Source organism: Musca domestica, unplaced genomic scaffold (assembly GCF_030504385.1).
Source record: "Musca domestica strain aabys unplaced genomic scaffold, Musca_domestica.polishedcontigs.V.1.1 5, whole genome shotgun sequence".
Taxonomy (NCBI): Eukaryota; Metazoa; Arthropoda; class Insecta; order Diptera; family Muscidae; genus Musca; species Musca domestica.
The window spans coordinates 12650738-12672288 of NW_026712346.1; the positions used below are offsets into that span (position 1 = coordinate 12650738).

Below are 21551 nucleotides of genomic sequence, written 5' to 3' on the forward strand. Positions count from 1 at the left end.
CTAATGCACAATCTAAGGTGCTAATGGGTTAAAACAAGTAATTAACTTTGGCTATTCTTAAATCATTCAGCCCTCAATTATGAGGTGTACAAAATACAGTAAATTCCAAATTACTGCCCACTTGACTGGAAAATTTTGCTACGATTTTTACCGTACTAAAAATTAATTTGATCCCTTACATGGGGATAAGATTGATATATACTTTTTAATAGATTTGTGTAGCACATCCACACATTTGAAGCCCACGGTTTAAATATTGAAGCCCACGGCTTAAATATGGGTACAGGTATTTTAAAACACTTTTAATCGACCAGTATGTAAACACTTATATCAGTCATATCTGTGAATAATTATGCTTGAACAAATATGCATAATAGACAGGAACTACGGGCCGGCAACGCGGACCGGGCCAGCTAGTCTATATATATAAAAATCAATTGTTGTTCGTTGGTAATGGAATCAGCTGAAAACGGCTGGACCGGTTTACATAATTTTTTGTACAAACGTTCGTCATACCCCGAGTTAGGTTTTTAAAGAAAAAAAATATTGACCACGCCTACTTAAACGCCCACTATCTTGATTTATCTAAAATCTTTATATTTGCCAGATAATGAAGATATCGGTTTGAAAATTATTAAACGAGATACTGTTGACTTTCCCTCCAAACTTAGGGATTTATTTGGGCGCTAGGGACCACGCATACCTCTAATCTATCTATATATAAGGAAGTTGTGTTAGTTACTACGCTTATAACTCAAGAACCGCTGATCTGATTTTGATGATTTACACAAATTCGGAATTGTCTCTTGGTAGAAAAGGATAAAATCCAAAAAATCGCGTAAAAATGTGAAATTTTAAAATTTTCTGAATAGATGATGTCAAAATAAGTTAACGTGATCAAACCAAAATTGCTAAAAAAAAACAAAAAAAGATCCTATTGAATTACAAAAACTCTAAAATTGGAGAAAAATACAGAAAAATTTTTCAATGGAATCAAATTTCAAAATAATAGTAACGACCAAACTTCGTAAGGACTTTTAAACCTTCGCTGTAAAAACCAGCGAACAAGTTGAATATTTTTTTTTTCAATTTGTTTATTAGTTACTATGTTTATAACTCAAGAACGTTTTGACGGATTTTGACAATTTATACAATTTCGGAATGAAACCCTGGCAAAGAAAAAAAAAAATTGCGTAAAATATAAAAGAAAAAATCCTTTTGTCGTGAAATTTTTCAATTTTAAAACTATACAGAAGTGTACATTTTTATTGTTTTAAATTCTAAATGACGATATTAAATGGCGATCTTTCATGTCTGAAATTGGCATTTAGCTTTCAATTCCGGGATCTACATCGTGCTTCAGCTGGAAGATGCGAACACATTTAAACAACCAGAAATAACCGATAAAACGTTATGGGGCTCATTTCAAAACGTGGACCTACCTACTTCTTTCACATGGCAATAATCCGTCCACCGAATATAAAGGGTGCAAAAAAGAAGAGGGAGAAGGATTTCTATTCTTTCAGAAATTCTTTCTAAACTTTCACGATACCTTAAATCACTTTTGCAGTTCGTGATATGGGTCATAATCCCCGGGTTATGATACAATCCGATTTCAAGTATATCTTACATTTTAACCATATTTTCATACTAATTTCGGCAAATGTTGTTAATTTGGGAAGAAACCATGGAACCATCCATGCAGAAACTGATCACGTTTTGTATAATCATCATATGATTTAAGGAACCGGACTTTGAATTATACTATGATAAAAGATATGGAAATTATGGGGTCTCCAACGTGCAATTTCAATGACAAATAATGCATATTACTTTAAAAACAAGTAAAAGCATTAAGTTCGGCCGGGCAGAACTTTTAATATCATCCAGCTTAGGGTAAAGGAAACATTTTTATATAAAATTATCTGAATTCAAGCGTGTTTCACTTTAAGCTTCATATACCAGTAAGACTGTTTGGATAATGCAGTTAAACTTATCAAAAAACCATAAAGTGAATGAGGCCGTTATATGGGGCCATACCAAAACGGGAACCTCTGTGGACAATTTTATACCTCAAGGATTGTCATCTATCAAACCTTCTAAAATACCAAATTTGAAACAATTATACACGTAAATGTGTAGATTATCAACATACTCAATATAGGTAGGTATCGTTATATGTGTTAGACAAATCCGGGGAGAAATGTGGCAGGTATCGAGAGATACCTTTATATGGGGACTATACCAAAACATGAACCGATAGATCATTTTCAATACCAACCATCCTATACACAATTTTTCAGCTAAATTTTGACGCTATACGTCAAATAATGTGGGCTGTATCGTAATTTAAACAAACAGACATACAGACGGACAAATCGAATTTTATGCTGATTATGAATATATATGCATATTTAATGGACATTTAGTGTGTTACAAATGGAATGAAAAGTTAATGTACCCTCCTTTCCAAGGTAGATGATATAATAGCATTAAAGACTGAAAACTTCAAAGTTGTTATTTTCCAGCTTCCTTATTTTTTCTTGAAATAAACTGTTTATTGCTTCACGGCTGCAATTCTGTTTTTTCTTTGCCATATTCAGAAAGAAGTCATTATAAACAGAGATATTTCTTGATTTAAAAGCAATGATGTCCTTGTATTTGTTTGCAGTTTTCTTAATCCCGTATTCCAATTCATCTTTCAAATTTCTGACAATGGGTCTACCGTATGCATTCACCGCATTGAGCAAAATTCGTTACAACGGAGGAAGTTCTGCTGCTAGGTGATACACACAATGAGTGGTGGTTGATTTGATAAGGCCAAGAGACTTTTTCAAGAAGGAATTTGCCGTGGTTTGGATCCTTGTTAAAGACTTTTTATCCGCATTCGCTAAAGCAGCTAAGGCATATTCCATTTTTGATCTTATGCAAGCTTTGTAGATTTGCAACGATTTTCCAGGGTCAATTCAACGTGTTCGAGTGCCGAATTAATTACAGCAATGTGGAAACCTAAGTATTTTATATTGGAGACTTTGGGACTGCACCATTACAATTTAACTCCGATTGTCTCCTCTTTCTGCTAAAATGAATTGCTTTCGTTTTTTTCCGGATTAAATTTCAGATTGATTGTTTCGCAAAGATTCTTAAATTCAATCAGTTTTGATTGTAAAATAGCTTTGGCTTCAATAAAGCTCCTATATTTTGCTAAGATGAAGAAGTCATTCGCAAACATCTTGCAATTCTCATCCACAAGTAAGTAAATCTTTATTGTTGTTATGATAATGTTATATAAAAGGATCTTCATTATTAATTATTTTTAAAACATTTGATTATTTGGTTCCTTGCCGACTCGCTTAATGGTTTCCACGTTACCATCTATGCGGAAACAATCAATTTCTTCGCGTAGTTTGTTTATTATTTGCATTTGATCTCTGTCCAGCTGTGAACTGGACAGCAATACTCCATTTAGCATTATCATAACTTTATTCAAGATTTTCTCAAACTCTGTTGAACGATGCTTACTAGTAAGATCCAAGGAAGTGCCATTGGAGAATTCAAAGATTTCGCCTTTTTCTAATTTTGTTTATGAACCAGCAGCATTTTTCTGGCGTTCTCTTCCTCACGTAACTTGTTCGCAAACGAATTTGCGGCATGCATGTATTTTGTCGATTCTTGTATGTTTTGAGAGAAGTGTCTTGCTCCAGAATTGAAAGGTTTTCTTGGAATTGGTAGTTGGGGAAATTCCATTCCTCTTCCAATAGTTCAAATCTATTTCCAAAGAACTTCAGATACTTCGCCTAACCTCACCTATTGTCAAGGCTCGTTTAATGTTCATTACTTTCTCTCTCGCAGGAAAAGTCTTGCCCATTGGACTGGGATTTTGGTGGCAATTTGGACATTTAATTGGACCCGGTGGGCACTGTTCTTCCTCCTTATGTTTGATAAGACATTTAGAACATGTTCGAATAGATTGTTTGCAGTGCTTTGCAAAATGATTACGTCTATAGCAGTTCAAGCAAATTGAAGATGGAATGAATGGGTGAACCTGAAAGTGAGCCACACCGTTAATAAAGGTATCAGACGTAAGGTCAGGCCTTTAAAAAAAATCGTAATTCTTTGCGTCGGAAATGAATTCTCAACTTCCCTACTCATAACTCGAAAGATCTTCAGAATTGGCACGTCACTTTCAAAATTTCTTCATCACTGATATTGGTATCCACAGGATAGACTAATCCCCATTTAGACACGAAATGGGATAAAATTTTCGCCTCAAAGCCTGCAACATCCAAATTTGCATTATCAGCGAAAGCGTTCGCAGCGCACATCCACATCCTTTAGACACAAGGTTTTAACACAACGTGTCTATATTTTCTGTTCATATTTACTTCAGCGTCTTGAAAATTTGATGGGCCATCAAAGTCCGAATCCGACGTAGACACCACGTCCGAAGACATATCCGTCATATGAATCTTAGCCTCTCTATCGGATTGGATTTTTTCTAGCGCTGGACCTCTTTTGGCGGCACCTCTGGTTAAAATCGTGCGGGGGTCTCCAGGTCACGTATCTCCAGTCACGTATAGAAACACGTGATTTGAGAACGGCTTAGCCGATTTGACTCAAATTTTATTTTGGTTATTTGTACAGTGAAAACGTTTTCCTGAGAGAAAATGTTGAGAAAACGTCTTTATAAAAATAGCGGGAATGAAAACATTGACTTTTCTATTTTGATATGGAGTTTTGTGTAGAATAGTTTCAAAATGCCTTTTGGAATTGAAAATTCTTATTGAAAAAAAAACCGAAAATATCGAGAAATTTTGCATATTTTCTATAGATGCCGTTATATGGTTGCTATACCAATGCTGCTATTTTGATTGAAAAATACTTTTCAAAGCATCAAAACATTAAAATTTTCAACGTACTTGTAAATTGAGGCTATGCCTAATGGAGACCAATAGTAGCCAGTTGTCGGTAATGATTTCTCAATAACGAAAACTTTAAATGTCAATTTACATATGATTAGGTAGAAATTGTAACAAAAACATGCAAAAGGACGAATTTTTAGTGGTATTATTATAACTAAACGGATCGGATATTTTTTTAACTTCCTAGGAATTTTGTAGTTTAAAGATTAACCTAAATATTTCGCCTTTATTGCGATTTCAACGAACGAACGGCCGCATACACAGTCGGGTATAGTTTAATTGACTGGTAAAAAATAAATACCATGATCTTCTAAAAGTTACGAATTCTTAAATTATTTTTGATTTGGAAAATATTGCTACGACCTTTATAGTACTGATAACTGAGATTTGAAAATTTAATTAAATACAATGAAACAATGAATATAAAGAGGCACATTTGGTCGACGAATATTAGAAGATAATATTATATGAGGGCTATATCTAAATGAAAATAAATATATACCTTTTGTAACATCAATCATCCTAACAATAATATAAAAACCTATGCAAAGTTTGAAAGACGCATATTAAATTTGTTGACCTCTATCGTAATTGCAGATGGTGAACGAAGAGGCTCACGGACATAATTTAATCAATAAAGATTTCTACTCATTAATATACTTTATGGGGTCCCTAACTTTTATAAATCGATTATACTTTATTTATGATAGTTAAATTATAGTCATATTGCCATCATATTGGATTTCAATTTGGAAATTACTATCGAATCTGAGCATGGTACAATAAGGAGGTAGAAAAGCTTCGTAAAACTTGTTGCATTCAGCCTACTCGGCGTTATGGTGGGGTTCCGCACTAGCTCAGGAGGGAGCGGTTAATCCAGGGGGTTCTCAACCCTGCCACCATCAACCCTAGGGAATGAACACTTAAAGAATTGTACTGGAATAAACACAAACACAGAAAATCTGAAAACAAACATACACAACATACACCTATGACACAGGAGCTTGATATTATTGCTCCCCCACTATGCCCACCCATCCTTGACCCTTTAGTCCAAATGCACTCAAAAAAAATTAAAAAAGGGCCCCAAAAAGCCACACACACTCACTTACAACGCCTAACCTCCTCTCTCACAAATAAAATTTAGCACAACATATTATTTCTTCAGACAATTAGACATTAAGCTTATTTATTAGAATCATTATCGTTCTCTTAAAACTAATTTCAACACGAACACATAAAAAAAAACTGGATTATTAATACCCGAACGAAAAACAAAAATTGTGAGTCAATACTCAGATTACCTTTTTTATTACCCTGCTAGAAGCGCCAATTTTGGCCAATACAAGTACTTTAAATTTCTGCCTAAAGGAGCTCACTTAGACAAATCTTTTGGGCATTTCAAATCCTTGTCCCAAACAGAAAAATCGAAATTTTCTAGCTGTAAAATTTTGAGGCAACCCTACACTCACTAACAATAAGATTTAATGGGCATTAATTTTCCTCACATTTGTATCTTAAGCACTATTTATCTAACTACAAACAATACGTTTAACTTATATACTAAACTTCACACTAACAAACAAATATTTTTTTATAGCTTCTTTTTTTCTTTTAGTCAAATTCGGATTAATTGATGAATTTCATATTTTTTTTTATTTCAGTGGTGTTTCCGTCAAAGGAAAAGGAACTTCATATGACTTTTTTTTTTTTTAGCGGGATTTGGCTTTCTTTCTTTTCTTTGGTAAGTAACTTAAATTTTGAATTACATTACCTTCACAACGGCATACTTAGGCAACTTTTTATCTTCTTTTTACAGATTTTTAGGTGGGATCTACTGGTTAGCTTCCCGGATTGGTAATGTTGCCTGTTCCAAGGGCTATTCACTGGCAGTATCCCAGGTCTTTGGCCGTTTCCAGAACCTTTTCGTTGCCTGGAACCCCTGTGCCGCACCTGGCGATACAAAAATAATTGTTGGGGATGCCCGCTTCTTTTTCGTCCAAGTCGGATGGCGTTGTCCAATTGTGGATTTATGCGCGGCGTTATTCCTAAATAGAACACAAAAACTTAACACAACACATCCGACATAACACCACTTACAAATCAACACTTACAAATTGTTTAGATACGCCACACAAATAAAACAATAAAACACACAAATTGTAACTGCCAATTCAGTATTTCCTTTTTTTTTATTCACAAAAAAAAACATTTAAAAATTGACTGAACTGTTTCTGTTCCACACCACTTTGAAATAATGGCGCTTTTCGCCCTCTCTGTGCTTTATATACGGCCACCAAGGACGCTCAACCAAACTTTCCCTCTTTTCCAAGATTTTCCCACAATTTCCCTGACATTTATTATTTACCTTTATCAGGTGTTCTACCTACCCACTATTATCCCCAGTGTTGTATTTTTGCCACACGTCTCTCATGTTGTACAATAAACAACATGAAACTTGGCATCACTTTTTAAAATTTAGCCGGCCGCCCTGCGTATCCGGTTCTCTTTTTTGGCTGGCGTTCAGCACGTTCGGTGCATTAAATTGCACATTATAAAAATTTTACAATGAGGATGAACGCAACAAAACTTCACCACTTTAGAAAAAAATTAAAAAGAAAAGTGGTGATGTGCGTGAATCCTTACATCCAGTCGTAAACGGAATATAAAATTGTGGATTTAAGTAAGTTTGTCCTTTTTTTCGCCACCATTTCGCGTGGAATGACTACGCGACCAAACCAAATTTCTTGTGTTTCATTTTATTCCTTCGGACAAAGGTAAGAATTCCCTTTTATAATAAATTCCCCCCCAGAAATATAATCAATTTATATTCTTTTATTGCAGACAAATCAAAAAAATGCCATGTTCATTCTTGGGAGTCTCATGTGTAAGTATGTGTGTGTGCAGGCACGCTGCATCCATTGAAAAAAATTCCATGCACACACACATGCACGAAGTAGTTGCAGTCGTGTAAACGCACATGAAGGGTGCGCAACGCCGTTCATTCAACTACATCGCCCATTCATGCCGTTTGTCGATTTATAAATCCCTACGCGACTTTGCCGTGTATTGTTGCAGCTCATTCATCGGAATCGGACAAACCAAAAACAGGTAGTAAATTTTTAAAGAAATAAGGTATTTGTACATTCTAACTCCTTGTATTTTTTTTTTTGTTTTTAGAAATTTGGCGAAGTTGCACGCACTCATCAAACAATTTATAACCAGGTCTCTATATTGTGCAGGTAGTCATTTTTTTGTATTTATGCATCTGCAAAACAATAGTTTTGTTGTCATTTTCTTTTCCCATATTTACTAATGTTTTTCTTTTTTCCTTTTCAGGTAAACGACCATGGTTGTGTATAAAAATAAAGTGCAAGTGATATTTAAAATTGACAGTGCATCTGCCTGAAACTTATTTGTGTGTTATGAAAAAAAATTATAAAATTAAATTTAAACAAAGAACTGATGTGCGGATAGACAGATTGTCAACCAACAAAAATAGGATATCCAAACGGCTTTAAATCGCTGCATAAGGAGTAAACTGCTGATTGGCGTATTTCAAGAACATAATTCAGGTGAGTAAAAAATAATTTTTGTAGTGGATTATTTTATAAAAACCGAAAGTGTTCGTTTGGTAATGAACCAAGCAAAGCCCACTAAAGCGTATTGACATAGTGAAATGAGTCAACGCCAAGACGAAGCGACTAAAGATTACAGTTGGGATTACCGTTGGGAACTATTCCAATGTATGAAGCCTGGTAGAAAAATACAGGTAGTCGCATCGACAATGGGACAATGAACTGTCACCCCGATATTGGAATTGAAAATGTTGAATGAAAAATCATAAAATTTGTAAGAATTTTTTGTGAAAGAATGCATATTATAACAAACTCTAAATTGCGTCGTATAAAAAACATTTAAAAATCCACTTATCTTTCATAAAACATTATAAAAATTTGGACATATCAATGTTCCCAAGCGTGTACCTATATTCTTTTCCCATGGTATGAAGATGGTTTTATGGAAATGTGTTATACGTGTACAAACTGTGTAGAATTTGAAAATGTTGGTTTAGTACGAACGACTGAATCTGGGATTTGGAAATTATGTATTGGGGGTATCTGTTGGTGGCTGGATTATGAAAAAGAAGTGTTTTTAGAAAAGTGTACGAAAAGTATTATGGTATTGGATGAAGATAAAAAAATTAAAGACATTTTGATGGAAATGACGAAAAAAATTATTATAATTAGTCTTTCTTAAAGCCGAAAATTCGATATTTAAGGTTCTGATAGAAAAATTATGCCAAAGTGAACAAATTGTGTTTCTTTTTGGAGTACTAAAATTACTACCTCAGGCTTTTGTAACAATTCAAATGCCTTTTTACTATAAAATGTTGAATTCTTAATGGGACAATGCAGAGTATTGTGTGAGCAAAAAAACTTTTCGTGAATCTTCAAAACTGAGCTGAAAAGTATCTAATTTTGTTTTGCTAAATTGCCAAAGAGCAAGTGGTAAGCTGATAAAATGTTGTAACATTAGATATTCATTGATAGACAAACACTGAAAAGATGAGTACATATAAAAAAAAAAAACAAAAATTGACACAACTTTCGGGAAATTTTCTGAAAATACAGGAAAAACAGAATACCTACAAATGAATAGAATAAAAAAAATCTTCTATGGTTTTTAATTGAGATGAAATACAAACTATCATAAGGCCATATGTAACAAAAACCAAATGATATCGACTATATTTTTGCATTCCCCGAAAAAAAAGGATAATATTGGAAAAAGATATTTAATCAAAACAAATGAAAATCAACAGCAATACAAAGGGGATATGATTTTATTCTTCCCTTATTCACATTGCCACATTATATTACTCTTTTAATCTTAGTTGAAAAATCTGTTATGCTTTTAAAATAATTTAACAAAAATCAACTAAATTTCCACGATTGTAATGTGAGAAATATCGGTTGCCAGGTAACAATTGAATACTTTAATACCGGAAATGGTTGTTAGAAAAAAAATCTACGGAACTTTTCATGAATATAAACGGACTTTGGTTGTTTGAGACAATCAGAGATGGTGGCTATTGTATTTTGAAAGGAATTAAATGGAATATTGGTCTTTCTACTTATGTTTTCCACAACGTGGGGAACTCCCACACCCTGAAGTCTCATTCAGCCGGGCTCTTTAGCTGTTATCTTTGCTTTAGACATACAATTTAAAAAAAAAAAGTTGACAATAACGACTGAGAAAAAAAATTCTGAGCAATACAAATAAATAATTTAGGACAATAACGAACTAATTTAATTATCCTATATTGCACTAGTAAATTCTATATCACAGATTTTTATTATTGCGTATTTCCTTTCTAATCGCATATCTATTGCACAAGACCCTCAAAACATCCACATCCTATTTGATAATACAAACCTTAAATTTATAAAACAAATTCTATGTATAAAACAACGACACATTATAATTTATAAAATAGACATACACGACATACATTTTATAAATTATATTGCACTTAAGTAATTATATCACAGTAATTATATCTCACATCATTTTAAGCTTTTATATCCTTGACATGGAAGTTTCCAAGGGGTTTCCCTTGCAGAGTCTCCAGCTCATACATATTGTTTCCAATAGGTCTCACAATTCTGCACTTCAAAAACTTCTTGCAAAATTTCGCATTTATATTATTCTTGAAATCTGAGAGAACGTGATTCCTACGAAAGACTTCCTGGCCTGGACGAAAAGTTACATTTCGTGATCTACTATTGTACCTTTTGGCACTGGCCTCATAAGCTTGATGCATGTTTTTCTTGATGTTTTCTCTCATTAATTCTAATCTATCCTTTCTATTAAATTGTATAATTTGGTGGTCAGTGAATGATTTGAGTTTCTTGGCTAATCTATAATCATTTCCGTTGGTAAACATATTGTATCCGAACAATGCAAAGAATGGGTTAACACCTGTGGCGGAGTGTACCGACGTTCGGAGAGCTTGCTCGATTTCAGATAGGTATAAGTCCCAATCTCGGTGATCTTTCTCGACATAAGTCCTTATCGCCGCCAGTACAGACTGGTTCACTCTCTCTGCCGCATTTGATTGTGGAGAGTAGTACGCTGTCGTTAAATGGTTTATTTTGTAGTTCTTAACCATTTCTTGAAACATATTTGAGACAAATTGTTTTCCATTGTCACTATGGATTGTTTCTGGGACCCCAAATACACGAAATACTTTGTCCTCCAGAAATTCCACAACATTTTTAGCGGTAGCTTCTCTCATCGCATGTAAAAAGATGAATTTAGTGAAATGGTCCATGACAATAAAAATGTAGGCGTTTCCATTTTTAGATCTGGGATACTTTCCGAGGAAATCTACATAAAGTTTTTGGAATGGCCTTTCTGTGATAACCTCGTTTCCTATGGTAGGTCGCATAATAGAATTTGACGATTTGGTTTCTTTGCAGACTTGGCAATTGGACACGTAATTTTTTACTTGGCATGCCATTTTTGGCCAATAATAATACGTTTTTAAACGTTTCATAGTTTTATTTATGCCATCGTGGACAGACTGATTATAATTGTGGGCCTTCTCAATCATCGTATAGGTAATTTCTTCCGGTATCCACAATTTCCATTCAAATTCCATCGTCGTTTCATCAAAATTATTCACTCTTATGTAAATTTTGTCGTTGTCGACTTTTAAATCGGGTAGTCTTTCTTGATTCTCTATTATTGTTTTTCGCAACTTCAGGTACTCCTCGCTATCAAACGCGGTGGTTTCGAAATCCAAAATATCATCGTTAGTGATTTCTTCTACTGCTATCTCCGATTCAATTGGCAGACGGGATAAGGTATCAGCCACAACATTCTCAGATCCTTTTCGGTATTCAATTGAAAAATCAAAAGCTTGAAGCTGCAGAGACCATCTAGCAAGTCTCCCATTTAAATCTTTCAGTGACATAAGCCACTTGAGACTTGCGTGATCTGTGATCATGGTGAATTTCATGCATTCCACGTATGGTCGAAATCTCTTTACGGCAAGAACCGCCGCCAAACATTCCTTCTCAGTTACCGAATAATTCCTCTGACTTGAATTTAGTTTTTGGGAGTAGAAAGCAATTGGATATTCCCAACCATTATCATCTCTTTGGAAAAGAACGGCTCCAATTCCGTACTCAGATGCGTCACACTGTATGAAAAATTCTCGCTGAAAATCGGGATGTCGAAGCACTGGTGCCGAGGTGAGAGCTTTCTTCAGTGTTCGGAATGATTCACATGCTTGAGGTGTCATCGTAAATTTCTGCCCCTTTTTTAATGTATCAGTTAGGGCAGCGGATATGGAAGCGAAATCTTGTATGAAACGACGGTACCATCCGGCCGTTCCTAAAAAGCTTCTTACTTCTCTTGGAGTCTTTGGTATCGGTATTTTTAGAATTGCGCTGACTTTTTCCGGGTCGGTTTTTAAACAGCCGTTTCCGATTATGAACCCAAGATACTTCAATTCACGGAAACAAAACGAGGACTTTTTGAAACCAATTGTTAAGTTGGCCCTCTTTAAACAATCTGCTACCTCGCTCAACAATTTCAAGTGTGTTTCAAATTCATCAGATATAATCAGTAAATCATCTAAATATATGAACACGTTGGACTTCAGTTTACCAGGTATTACTCGATCCATCAAACGACAGAGTCGTTGCGCCGCATTGCATAGACCAAACGGCATTACTCTGAATTGGTATAGCGGTCGACCTGGTACTGTGAAGGCTGTGTACGGTTTGGCTTCTTCTTCAAGTTCTATTTGCCAAAACGCGTACTTCAGGTCGACACTGCTAATATAATGCGTTTGATCTATTCGACTCAATATCCCATCAATGTTCTGCAATGGATATGCATCCTTGATGGTTAATGCATTGAGTTTTCTCGCATCTAAACAGAATCTGTTCTTTCCTGGTTTTCGCACTACGGTAGTCCTGTTGCTCCACGGTGAATCGCTTTCTTCAATCACGTTTAGTTTGATCATGTTATCAAGTTCTCTATAGACTATTTCCTGTACGGCGGGCGACAGAGGGTAATGTTTGTCCTTGACAGGATTTGCTCCTTCTATCAATTTAATGGCATGTTTCTCCAACTTGGTACATCCCAATCCATTCTTTTCAAATGTCGGAAATTTGTTTACAATTTCATTTAGCTGTTGCTGTTGTTCCTCTGTTAGAACATGCATATTTTCATTATCATTAGCTGAATTCCCATGAATTTTTTGCTGAAGTTCCAGATTTATTTCTTCTGTGGGAAATATTTCGGGTGCAATTCCAAATATCTTCCAAAAATCTATCCCTAAATATAATTCCTGTTCTAAGTCAGGACATAGAAACAATGTCATTTTAGCTAACTGACTTTGATATTCAACATCGACTTCAATTGTACCTAAAATGCGGTGTCGTTGACCAGAAGCAGTGGTGACATTTGAAATATAGAGTTTTACATTAGTTCCTATCTCTTCCACTATTTCTCTACAATTTCTTCCCAGTAGACTGACTGTAGCGCCAGAGTCTAATAAACCTCTAACTGCCTTTCCTTCAATTTTTATCGTAACATATGGTCTTAAATCTGTTTTATATTGGCATCGGACTATTGATTCAGACACAGATTTCTTTAGCAATTTAAATTGTTTTTGCTTTTGCCTTAGTTTTGAAATTCTCTGTTTTTTCTTGAATTGCTTGCTATTCATTTCATTTTGATCTTCTCCGAATATTCTTGACCTTATTTCCTCATAATTTTGTTCCCTGACCTCCAATGGTAAATAATGTCGAATTTTAGGGTAAATTTGTTTATCGGTTTTACTTTTTTCTAAATCGATTGTGGATTCTGATCGGCGGGCTGCTCGGCAGAACGGTGGTTTCCCGCTGTAACCAGGTTCTTCCTCGAGTTTCCCAATCGACAATTTGCACATTTCGGCGTAATGGTACTCTGCTTTCCACACTTAAAACAAAATAGATTTCTTTGAGTGGAAAGACAATCCCTGAATCCGTGGCCGGGAGTTTGGCAATTCCAACAGACTAATTGAACATTGACTGCTGAAACATCTACTACTTCATCTGGTTCATCGAATACCTGAAAAATTTCTTTGTCATTCTCTTCATGCATCGCATTTACACGAGCTGGTTTATTGTAAGTAGGAGTAGTAACTGGGGCAGGATCGCGTCGAAAGAATGTCTTTTCAATCTCAATACACTCAATTCTCAATTGCTCAAGCGAGGATACTTGCATCGAATAAACAATACCTGAAATATTCTTTCGCACATTTTTCTTAGCCAGGGAGATCATTTCGTATTCCGAAACTGGTCTTTCTAGCTTAGATCTCATTGCGTTTAAGTCGTGGAAGAACGAGTTTATCGATTCTCCTGGCATTTGCTTTCGCTCTAACAAATCACGCATTTCTTCGAAGCATGTTCTTCTGGTTTTAAACCTTTCACACAAGGCATGTTTTAATGACTGCCAAGTAGAAATATTGTTATTCATTTGTTCTAGCCAGAACCATTCATTAGCAGGGCCTGAAACTAAAACATGGAACTCATTCAAAATATCTTTCCATGGAAGGTTGTAAAGCTTTTGAAAATGTTCTAGCCGGTATATAAAGTCTTCTACTGACAAAGTATTGGGTCTGCCAGAGAAATTTATCCCAAATCTCTCAATTCTTATACCTTGAAAATTTTGAAAACTCATGAAGGATGGGGTAATAGTATGGGTACGGTTTATAGGTGGATTATTTAAGCTATTTGGGGGTGAGGAAGGGGGTTTAGGATTTAATGTAGGAATTGGTTGAGGCATCTGAATTGGTGGTGCACTTTGATTGCTGATCGACAATTTTGCGATTGCATCATTTAATTTATCTACTACAGTGTAAACCTTTTCCATTTCCTTGCTCACGCTCTTTTCAACCAGAGCCTGCAGATTTGCCTGGGCATGGTTCAAACTATCTTGCACCAAACTTCTGACAAGTTGGTCAACTTCTTTTGGTTGCATTGGCACAGTGGGTTGAGGCATGTTAGAAGGCATTTTAGCTGCAGCACTAGTGCTAGGATTAGGGTTATTAATTGAACCTGATAAATCCCGAACAGTTGGGTTGACATTAGCGTTTTGCATTTTTTCTTTTTTCTTAGTTTTCGGTTTTGGTGATGCAATTGAAGTTCTGCTAAGGTCAAACACTAACGATCTATTTCTTTTCCTGCGATTTTTCCCTACCGTAGCTGCGTTCATTGATATTACTATATATGAAAAGATGGAAATACTTATGTGGTTGGCTGTAAAGATTATATGGAATGAACTACAAACTAATTAATTTAAAAAAAAACAATAAAAGGGATTAATGTATTACACACAGTTATAAAAATAGTAAATATTAATAAAACAAAACATTTATAAATCAATAGGTTAAATAACAACAAAACAAATAAAAATCAATAGGTTAACAAAACAAACAAAATTTAATTTTTCAAAGACAATGACAAATATGAGAGGAGTTTAGGAGTATTTTCAGCTGTAATAAGGTGTGTGTGTGGTCTATGCTTTTCAAACAAAAAAAAAACATGATTTTATTTTATAGTGGCCTATTACGGTTGTCATAGAGTATTGACTAGTTGGACTTTACAATTACAAACATTGAACTTTCCATTTAGAAATTAGCACCGTGGCAGTTTTCTCCAATATTTAAAGAAAAGAGATCTCACGAAAGGATAAAATTAGTGCAATACAGTCTGTGGCCCATCGGTTCGCAGATACTGTAATTATCCTATGCTAACCTTAAAATATTGTCGCTACTCTAAAAAATTTAAACACATACACGTCAAAACACAGGTCATAAAACAATACAAATTTTGTTACACTTCACGAACAAAAGCTATTGCACTAGACCCTAATCAGTGGAACAGAATATCCTAATTTTTTACTTTCTATGCTAAATATTGCACAATTGACACTTTTTAATCACTTAGAAAGTGGTTGCAATATTCGCAAGCATGTAAAAAATGCGATATTTTGCTTAAATCTATTGTCTCCTATGGTATATTGCACAGTGCGTAGATTTTATTGCACATATTATTGGCTAATGTCTGGAAGACATTAATGTTTTCTTTTGAACTTGGGCGCCATATTGTTGCATTCAGCCTACTCGGCGTTATGGTGGGGTTCCGCACTAGCTCAGGAGGGAGCGGTTAATCCAGGGGGTTCTCAACCCTGCCACCATCAACCCTAGGGAATGAACACTTAAAGAATTGTACTGGAATAAACACAAACACAGAAAATCTGAAAACAAACATACACAACATACACCTATGACACAGGAGCTTGATATTATTGCTCCCCCACTATGCCCACCCATCCTTGACCCTTTAGTCCAAATGCACTCAAAAAAAATTAAAAAAGGGCCCCAAAAAGCCACACACACTCACTTACAACGCCTAACCTCCTCTCTCACAAATAAAATTTAGCACAACATATTATTTCTTCAGACAATTAGACATTAAGCTTATTTATTAGAATCATTATCGTTCTCTTAAAACTAATTTCAACACGAACACATAAAAAAAAACTGGATTATTAATACCCGAACGAAAAACAAAAATTGTGAGTCAATACTCAGATTACCTTTTTTATTACCCTGCTAGAAGCGCCAATTTTGGCCAATACAAGTACTTTAAATTTCTGCCTAAAGGAGCTCACTTAGACAAATCTTTTGGGCATTTCAAATCCTTGTCCCAAACAGAAAAATCGAAATTTTCTAGCTGTAAAATTTTGAGGCAACCCTACACTCACTAACAATAAGATTTAATGGGCATTAATTTTCCTCACATTTGTATCTTAAGCACTATTTATCTAACTACAAACAATACGTTTAACTTATATACTAAACTTCACACTAACAAACAAATATTTTTTTATAGCTTCTTTTTTTCTTTTAGTCAAATTCGGATTAATTGATGAATTTCATATTTTTTTTTATTTCAGTGGTGTTTCCGTCAAAGGAAAAGGAACTTCATATGACTTTTTTTTTTTTTTGGCGGGATTTGGCTTTCTTTCTTTTCTTTGGTAAGTAACTTAAATTTTGAATTACATTACCTTCACAACGGCATACTTAGGCAACTTTTTATCTTCTTTTTACAGATTTTTAGGTGGGATCTACTGGTTAGCTTCCCGGATTGGTAATGTTGCCTGTTCCAAGGGCTATTCACTGGCAGTATCCCAGGTCTTTTGGCCGTTTCCAGAACCTTTTCGTTGCCTGGAACCCCTGTGCCGCACCTGGCGATACAAAAATAATTGTTGGGGATGCCCGCTTCTTTTTCGTCCAAGTCGGATGGCGTTGTCCAATTGTGGATTTATGCGCGGCGTTATTCCTAAATAGAACACAAAAACTTAACACAACACATCCGACATAACACCACTTACAAATCAACACTTACAAATTGTTTAGATACGCCACACAAATAAAACAATAAAACACACAAATTGTAACTGCCAATTCAGTATTTCCTTTTTTTTTATTCACAAAAAAAAACATTTAAAAATTGACTGAACTGTTTCTGTTCCACACCACTTTGAAATAATGGCGCTTTTCGCCCTCTCTGTGCTTTATATACGGCCACCAAGGACGCTCAACCAAACTTTCCCTCTTTTCCAAGATTTTCCCACAATTTCCCTGACATTTATTATTTACCTTTATCAGGTGTTCTACCTACCCACTATTATCCCCAGTGTTGTATTTTTGCCACACGTCTCTCATGTTGTACAATAAACAACATGAAACTTGGCATCACTTTTTAAAATTTAGCCGGCCGCCCTGCGTATCCGGTTCTCTTTTTTGGCTGGCGTTCAGCACGTTCGGTGCATTAAATTGCACATTATAAAAATTTTACAATGAGGATGAACGCAACAAACTGCAGAAATACAGCCCTGAGGCTACGCCCGCTTCCTGTCAGAATTATTCAAAATTATAGGCAACAAGTTGTTTTAATTTATTTGATATTTTTTGTTTATTTTTAAAATGAGTCAAATAACGCGAAAGATGAATGAAATGCCTGGATGTTCTATCAAAAATATGATCCTTAGTGTTCAATCTTTCAATTTCATGGTAAATCTCGTTAATATTATTAATGCGCGCCCCGCAATTTAAGTTTCTTCCAATCATTGATTTTGAAAATATTTTGTTTTTATTTTTCAAAGCAACAAATACATACACAAAATTGGCAGAAGTCGGGCACACTTAGAAAAAAATTGTAATCAGCTGGGAGCTCAACCTTACCTTTTTATTGTACCATGGAATCTGAGATCCAAAACTCCAAGAAATTGACTAGATATGGAAAAAATCCATCCAATGAGAACTTAAAATGCAAAATTCATTGAGACTGCAATCAGTGAAATGCCGAATATGAAGAGGCACTGTAATATGCGGGCTATACAAAATAGTGGAGCGAATTTAAAATTAAGTAAGAAAGGGATTCATATCCTCGGAAAATTCTTCCGAACCTTTAAAAGTAACCTTAACACACATGTAATGCCAAATAAGGGCAAAATCGATTGAAAGACCCTGGCAATAGCTAAAATCCGGGAACCCCTCTTTTGGAATTTTTATTTACCAACCGAAAAATTTCCTAACCCCAAGATTGTCTGCGACGCAGTGTAATTACTGACGATAGCGCACAGTGCCCGCATAACCTTACCTATGATTTAAGGTTACTTTTAAGGGTTCGGAAGAATTTTCCGAGTATATGAATCCTTTTCTTGCTATATTTTCAATTCACTCCACTATTTTATATAGTCCGCATATTATAGTGCCTCTTCATATTCGGTATTTCACTGATTGAAGTCCCAATGATGAATGAATTTTGCATTTTGAGTTGTCATTGGATGGATTATTTCGATATCTTATCAAAATTGAAAATTTGGGTATGGCAACCATATAACAGCATGTATAGAAAATATGCAAACTTTCTCGATTTTTTCGAGTTTTTTCCAATAAGAATTTTCAATTCCAAAAGGCATTCTGAAACAATTCTACACAAAATTCCATATCATAATAAAACAGTCAATTTTTTCAGTTCCGCAATTTTTCTCAAAATGTTCTTTCTTGACAACGTTTCCACTGTAATTACAAATAACTAAAACAAACATTGGCCCAGCCGTTCTCAACTGTTGTGTTACTATATCTTTTCAATTTTTTTACATATAAATTTACATAGGTGGGCCAGTTCCTCTGACCCCAAACAGATGGCTAGGGTTGGAGGGAGAGTCAAGATTACGTCGTATACTAACTGTGGAACAGATATCTTCATGTTGGCAAATATTAGGATTTTAGATAAATCGAAAAAACCTAAATCGGGGTAGGACGAAGATCTAAAAAAATATCCAAATAGTTCCAGCCGGTCCCAACTGTTCAACGAAAAAAATTGGTTTATAAATAGATTAAAAAGTAGGCTTGGTCTGTTCCTCAGCCCTCAAATAAATACTTAGGATTAGAGGAAAGGTCAACAGTATGTCGTGTAATAATTTTAAAACCTATATCTTCATTATTTGGCAAATATAAGGATTTTAGATAAATCGCAATAGTGGGCGTAAAACTAGGGGTGGTCAATATTTTTAAAACCTAACTCGGGGTATGACGGACGTTTGTACAAAAAATTATGCAAATCGGTTCAGCCGTTCTCAACTGATTCCATTACCAACGAACAACAATTGATTTTTATATATATAGATGTATCAGGTGCGTCTACATTGTGATATAGCCCCCACAAATGATATAACCCCTTTCAAATTCCTTAAATGTTGCTAATTTGCTAACATAAAATTAAAATTCTTGTTACAAAACGTCCAAAACAAGAAGGGAGATATTTTTTACGAGCTTTTTGGTTTCTCTCACACACACAAGCGCAATGTTCATTTTGTGCATCATTGGTTTAAAATCTGTGTTTAGGCCTTAGATGAGCAAAACAGTACGTTTGCGGTGCTCTCAGTCGTTGATTAGACTTCAACGATTGTAGACATGCGTGGGGGATGCACGCATTGTTGCTCCGTTAACATTAAGAAAACAAATTATACATAGTTTTTGTAGAAAAATATAAATATATGGAATATATATATATATATATATATATATATATATATATATATATATATATATATATATATATATATATATATATATAATAAAAGACTATTTCCAACGTTTTGAAGGATTCCGCTTAAAGGATTCAGTGGAACACAAAAAATCTATTTTTCTTTTATTGCTCATATTTTTATTTTATTGTTAATTTCCTTTTTATTTATAAAACTTGTAAAATTGGTGGTGCTTCCTTTCTATTTATTCTATTAATGGAGAACAAATTGTTTGTTTCGACAAATCAGCTGATTAGTTGCAAGCTTCTGCTGGAATATCGTCTGTTTACTCTTCGAATTTTCCTTGCAAAAGAGAATAAAACTTCCTTACTCTCTCAAAAAGATGTTGCTGGACAATTCCTGCAGGAAAAGTAACCAGACACACCTACTATCTATCAGAGTTTTGATGAATCAGCTGTTATCTTACGAATATTTTGCAAGATGCTGTTCGTTTACCGTTTGCAATTTTTTTCCTATCGAGAGAAAATATAGTATTTTTTCTCAATAACTTCTTACTGAGTACATTTGACTGGGAAAATAAACGAACGAACCTATTGTTTGCGCACTTTCAGCATTAAAATGTTTGTGGGCTTGTTTTGAGTGCAAAACTATATTAATTTAAAAAATGGAATTTGGTCGATGATCGCTCTGGAAAAAAGAGTCACATCATGGTACAATGAAGAGAAGGTAGGTTATGTTGAACACTTTACAAGTAAAGAGGCCTACCAGTATAGATTGTAATGTCAGAATTACTATAAAAATAATTGCAAAAAGTTGTTTATTATTAAATAAACAAAGCAACTTGTTTATTTAAAGATGCATCAACGCTTGGGAACATTGATGTGTCAAAAATTTTAAAATGTTTTATGAAAAATAAGTGGATTTTTAAATGTTTGTTTATACGACGCAAATCAGATGTTGTTAAAATATGAATTTTTCAACAATTTTGACTAATTTTAATAATTTTTCATTCAAAATTTTGTATTCCAAAATCGGTTTGACAGTTCATTGTCCCAGCAACTGTGTCGATGCGACTACCTGTATTCTTCTACCATGCGTTGTAATAAGCATTATGATTACAACTGAATTTGTGGGGGTCAGTTGGAAATGTAAACCACAATTACTTCCCTCAATAGAGTAGGAACAAAGGAAAAACTTAAATAATACTTAACAATGTCGTGTAAGACGTCTTAAATTAACTATGGTGCATCCTACCGCTGGCATGGATGGCTAAACAACCGTTCTACAAATGTCCCATACGCCTGAAAGTGACTATTTGCCTACAGGTCCAACGTTTCTGGGTTGCTTTAGATACTACCTATGGTTATACATTTTTTTTTTCAAATTTATACATTGTCAAAACCTATATTCATAATTCCATTGTATACACACAAAATCAGAGATGGAAACTGTTTTTTAGCATTGAAATTTGACAAGGTAAATTACAGAAATGCGGAGCTGGGA

At 34.6% G+C, this 21551-nt stretch overlaps 3 long non-coding RNA genes across 3 annotated transcripts; 1 reads left to right on the forward strand and 2 right to left on the reverse strand.

The window, feature by feature from the left end:
- Positions 1–6078: 6078 nt before the first annotated feature.
- On the reverse strand, positions 6079–7178 carry LOC131804846 (uncharacterized). The gene is made up of 2 exons (XR_009343340.1): positions 7037–7178; positions 6079–6970 (listed from the first exon to the last, which is right to left on the reverse strand). It is a non-coding gene; the product is annotated as an uncharacterized LOC131804846 (long non-coding RNA).
- LOC131804844 (uncharacterized) lies at positions 6579–17457 on the forward strand. The gene is made up of 7 exons (XR_009343338.1): positions 6579–6666; positions 6742–7699; positions 7767–8033; positions 8103–8164; positions 8262–8497; positions 16947–17027; positions 17103–17457. It is a non-coding gene; the product is annotated as an uncharacterized LOC131804844 (long non-coding RNA).
- LOC131804845 (uncharacterized) lies at positions 17102–18577 on the reverse strand. The gene is made up of 2 exons (XR_009343339.1): positions 17399–18577; positions 17102–17332 (listed from the first exon to the last, which is right to left on the reverse strand). It is a non-coding gene; the product is annotated as an uncharacterized LOC131804845 (long non-coding RNA).
- Between the last annotated feature and the right edge of the window lie 2974 nt (positions 18578–21551).